The sequence below is a fragment of the Gobius niger genome, assembly GCF_951799975.1.
Source record: "Gobius niger genome assembly, chromosome: 11".
Lineage (NCBI taxonomy): Eukaryota > Metazoa > Chordata > Actinopteri > Gobiiformes > Gobiidae > Gobius > Gobius niger.
In genome coordinates, this window is record NC_136862.1 from 21,125,337 (window position 1) to 21,131,373 (window position 6,037).

Sequence of the window (6,037 nt, forward strand, 5' to 3'; positions counted from 1 at the left end):
AATTGCTACCTTAAAGCTAGAGAGTGACTATCATATCAAAGCAACACTGAATTATTTTTGCAATAATGTGATGTGACTTTTGTGTCAATCTTATCTTCTTCAGCCCAGGGAACAGTTAGGCCTATGTTTCCTGAATGTGCAGATGAATATATAAGCTTTGCAAATGGGGAAGTCAAAAAGATTCAAGCAACAACTGAAAACATGAGCAAGCTTCTGTTCCATCAAAGTGTATAGCACAATGTTAGTATTTGTGCTAAATGTCCTCTGGCCTGCTAACAGGGCAACACACATGTAAGGCAAGATGAGGGCAGCATTTGTGTTAAACTGTCCCATGTCAAAGATAGGAGCGGGGGGGGGGGGGGAAACTATGTCCAACAGTTGCAGAGGCCCAGCGCGCGCTCAGCTGTTCTCAGTGTGGCTCTATACGAGTCTGAACAGCTCAGACAGTATATAGCACCAGCAGCTTTAGCTACAGCGAGGCTCCGCTTAATCCCAGCCACCTGGCGTCCACTGTGAGTGCGCGCGCCTCCAACTGCGGTCTCACGGCGACACCTACCGGCCTGTCCGCGTCACAGCAGGAGGATGGGGAGCTACTGTTGAAATAATGCAGAACTTCAGTGGAGACAAGCGTGAAAATCAAAGTGTATGTCATTGTTAATTTCTAAAATATTTAGTCTCAATTTTAGTCAAAGTGATATTTTTGACGACTAAAATTGGACTAAAACTAAATTAAAAGTTTTTCTTGAGACTAAAACTATGACTAAAATGTTCAGATATTTCAGTCGACTAAAATAAGACTAAATAAAAATGAAAAGGAGAGACTAAAATCATCCAAACTTCTATTGACCGTCAGAAAAAGCCTCATGTCATGTAAATTCACTGCCAAAGGAACAGCTCTGAGCTTTGTTCATGTGGGAACAAAGCTCCATGAAGCAGAGGAACAAGACTAAATATGATTATAATTAATGTTATAAAGGAAAAGTCGACAAAAATTCATTTTCATTTAGTCGACTAAATTTACTTGCAATTTTAGTCGACTAAAACTAGACTAAAATTGAAGATATTTTTTTGACTGAATCTTGACTAAAATTGAATTACATTTTCGTCAAAAGACTAAGACTAAAACTAAATTAAAATGTGTTGTCAAAATTAACACTGGTTTATGTCATTGTAATGGTTGGTGGACTTGGCAGGAACCAACTGTATATCTGCGACTATAGGCCTGAAGTGAGACACATTCTAGACAGAAAGATGCTGGTTTGAGTCAGATATAGTTTTTTTTTTCACATATTCTGAAGTCATTTGGGTCATTATTTTTTTTACTACATTTGATCTTCTTTCACCACAATGATTTGCTGACGTGTTAATGATCATTCGATAGCACATGCGTCCCCATATTACAGTTTTGAATTATGCAGGGAGCGTACATTTGACTATATCAGAAACACATACTCTATCAGCCTGTTCAGTGAAGCGGGGATATCAGGGAACAGAATGACAGAGGCGGCGTTTGATTAATTGCTTTTGCTCAGATAAGGACCAGCCTCACATAGACCGATGCAGCTATTTTGTTTTTCCATTTCTATTTGTCTCTACTTTGTTGACGTGTCTTTAAGATTTACAATAATATCACACTGTTCCAAACGGTTTAACTCATTCAGATAGACAGGAGGAGGCAGAGTTTGAGGGAGCAGATCTGAGGCTTGGATGAGTTTGCCAGAGACAGGAGGCAAAGAGGAATAACAAAGAGGAGATGTGCGGGTGTATAGTCATATAAAGCCGGTTTGTTTGAGGTGAGGATTATGCTGGATGCGGTAAATTGACTGCTGAACAGCCAAGATAAAAGATAGGTTAAAAGAGACTTAAAAACAGCATCCGCAAAGAATTTATATAAACATTGTAGTATTTAATATGTAGCACCTCGAAGTAGGCCCTCAAAGATTTTTTCTTGCCGCAAAAGACTTGAAGACACTACTCATGCTTTTAGAAGGCAAACATTTTGGTATGTAATGTAGAAGAAATGTATTCTTTTCTCTCCACTATTCAGGGTTTTCTCTATACTCTGTCTTGCCAAAAAAGTTCAATTTCATAGTTCATGTCATAGTAGTATGTATGCTGTTATTTCAGCTCAAGGGGGAAACCGTTGGAGACCCCCAGAATAACAGAATATCGAGGATTAGTTCAAAAGAAACCATTTCTCACAAAGGAAAATTGTAGCCACATATAATTGTAATGTGGCTCAATTCGCAGCAGGCAAGTTTGTGCTGCATGCAAAATGAAACATCACCTTGCAGTTTCATTGCATTATTTAAGTCCCTTGGATATGACCCTCACTCCGCCAAGGGTATCCCACAGCAAAGGCAGGCTGTGTCTTTACGTAACATGCATCTGCAGTCACCGTGTGTGTGATATATTCTGATGCAAGCAGACCTGCCTCTCCAATCGGCGACCTGCGGGGTGCAACGGGGAAGCTCAATGAATGTACGCGCGTATTACTTATTTATGAAGTACGTTTATGTTCTAGTCATAGAGAAAACCAATGAGACTTTAAACCACTGATCATATGTGGCCAATCAGGGAGCACATCTGTGGCCCAGCCCACGTGTCCACCAATCACAGCGCACCTGCAGTCCCCTTGCCTCATAAAAATGAAGAAAAGTGCGAGGGTATAAATCAACCTTACATACTCATTTTACGGACCATTCGACAGAAAGTAAATGTTAACTACCAATCAATACGTTACGTGGATAATTGTCCTCCAGTTACTCATTAGGGAATCTTCCCACTAGATGGCGCTCTTCTTCAGCTGTAGCTCCTGACAACTGTATGGCATAGAACACAGAGAGCACATATCAATATTGTAAGCTCCTCCGTGGTAATTGTGCGGCTGCCTACATCTTATTATTATTTTTTCTGTGCGTTGGCATGTGGTGGGTGCATTTTATAAGACAAAGTGCTGCTTGAGTGGGCGTCTACACAAATGTTGCTTCTGAATCATCCTTGTCACTTGCAAATCACCGTTGGCACATGGCTTCACCAGATTTTTAATTATTCCATGAAAAAAATCCATTACATATAGCATTTCAGTGAAATTTTATATGTGTATGGAGCGTTTTTATTGTACATGAAATCATTCGAGCTTCTTTGTTTTGTTCACAGCGCAGGTTTATTTTGTAAATTCAGATCTTTTTTAATCAATCAATCAATCAATCAACCTTTATTTGTATAGCGCTTTACAACAGCACCCGCTGAACCAAAGTGCTTTCCATAAGTGCAATATAATAAAAACAATTTTAGCACAACATATTTAAGAAAAAACATATACATTACACATGTGCAATTAGCAGTCAAAAGCGGCTTTAAACAAGTATGTTTTCAGCCTCGCTTTAAACAGTGTCAGGTCAGTGACGGCTCGTAACTCAACAGGCAGAGAGTTCCAGAGCCTCGGACCAGCCACTGAGAAGGAACGATCACCCACTGCTTACTTTTGGTCCTGGACCTCCAGCAGGTGTTGTCCTGCAGACCGCAGCGCTCTACTAGGCTGATGTGCAACAAGCAGGTCACATAAATAGGAAGGTGCAAGTCCATACAGTGATTTAAAAACAAACATTAACAATGTGTACTGTATATTCTGTTCTATTTTGTGTTATTTAGTTTAGTTAAAACCTGTTGAAGTCGAGGACCACCTATGAAACGTGCCCATAAGGCAACACACCAGACCTAAACTAGAACTAAACCAGGTCAACAATAGTGCTAAACCTTGAATAAAGTAGCTCTAAACAGGGAATTCAAGAATATGATCAGCAGAGGAACCTGAGCACCACAGTCTGAGAAACACAAACATGTTCAGAAAGCTGTATGATTCTTATTAGGTTGTATTACAGTGTTCGCTCAACTGTTGATGCTCTTGGCCATGTGTAAAATTGTGAACTGAATCTTGATTTTAACGGAAAGCTTGTCACTATCACAATAACAAATTCTTTCAAAATTGCCCTAAATTATTTTGTTGTTGTTGTTGTTGTTTTTGTTAATCTTTTATGTCTGCACCACTACTATTTAATAATCTATAGTGAAAACGCTATATAATGACATAATTGGGGCATTGTGCCTATGCATCAAAACAATGTGATAATATATACAGTACACACATCCGTACTACATAGATCACATCATTAATAATAATGTAGCTATGTAGGTCAATGGATGAGAAGATTGAGAGTTCAATCACTTGTACGAAAAGTGAGCTGGGTATAGATTCAGCTTGAAATGCAGGCTTTCAATAAAACGGAATAAAATAAAATAGTCATCATAGTCTTGAACTGCCCCAGATGTCAAGTTTAAAACAAAAGTATTTTCTAGAAGCAGAGGTTCCTCAATGGATCGAAGTTTTGGGCCCAGGAAATAAATGGATCATTGATTCAGAGTCAATTTTTTAACTCCTGATACGGCACAGTTCCTTCAACAGCCGCGAGACGACGTGCTGCAGAATACAAGCACAGCATTTAGCACAATCCCCTGACTGAAAATAAAAACATAAATAACATTTAGCCATAAAAATATCCATAACTTCAATAATGTTGCTATGTAATGCCACTTCTGCTGTGGTGACGAGCAGCTTTTTACTATTTTATCACCCTTTTCATCAAACTACTATCAAAACTATATAAATGCACAAATGGAAGATATGAGAAATGGGACACACCGGCCACTCAAGATCAAATTAAATTGCCAAATAAGTTAAATACAAATATTTGGGGAAAACCACAGTGAGATTTTGATTCGATGTCGTGCCAGAGACATGAAGGCACAAGGGCAGCATCACAGACTATAATAAAACCACGTGAGGCACTAACAGAGGTATGTGCTGCTGTGGTGGAGCATGTCTGGGCAGGGCAGTGCACGAGCGAGCGAGCGGTTTTCATTTACATAGATTACAGATTATGCTTTAAATGTACAGAGCCAGAGAAATATCAGTCACTGCGGGATCATAAATGAGGCTCGTGCCAACACTGTAACAGTGATTAGAAAAGTGCTCTGCTGTACATGTGTCGGACTGAACAAACACACACCACATGGACAAATGTCACATAGTGGAGCGATAATCTGACGACGTCTTTGTTTTGTTACATTCTGCAACATGTCCGTGATCAGCTCTTTACATCTGACCTGATGCTTGTGTCAGTGTCACTTTTCTCAATAACAGCAGCTACTTAGTTTCTCAATTTCTCAAGCGACGCTGTTTTTCAAGTAAATAAAAAACAAAGGTTTGCTTATTTTGTGGTCATTTTTATAGGATGATGTTAACCCCTTAACGACCGCTTTAACCGAACACACTTTCTCCGTTTCGGCTTTATCCGAATCTCAAATCTTCTTGAGAAAAGCGACGAAAATGAGATGGAAGCAAGGATGGAAACGCAACGCAAACGCAACAAAAAAGTGACAAAAACACAACAAAAAAGTGACAAAAAATTAAACAAAAAAGTAACAAAAAATTCAACAAAAATGCAACAATAAAGTAACAAAAAAGTAACAAAACACAACAAAAAAGTAACAAAAAGCAACAAAAAAGTGACAAAAAGGTGACAAAAAATTCAACAAACAAGTAACAAAAAAGTGAAAAAAATTCAACAACAAAGTAACAAAAACACAAGAAAAAGTGACAAAAACACAACAAAAAAGTGACAAAAAAGTGACAAAAATGCAACAATAAAGTAACAAAAAAGTAACAAAACACAACAAAAAAGTAACAAAAAGCAACAAAAAAGTGACAAAAAGGTGACAAAAAATTCAACAAACAAGTAACAAAAAAGTGAAAAAAATTCAACAACAAAGTAACAAAAACACAAGAAAAAGTGACAAAAACACAACAAAAAAGTGACAAAAAAGTGACAAAAATGCAACAATAAAGTAACAAAAAATTCAACAAAAATGCAACAATAAAGTAACAAAAAAGTAACAAAACACAACAAAAAAGTAACAAAAAGCAACAAAAAAGGACAAAAAGGTGACAAAAAATTCAACAAACAAGTAACAAAAA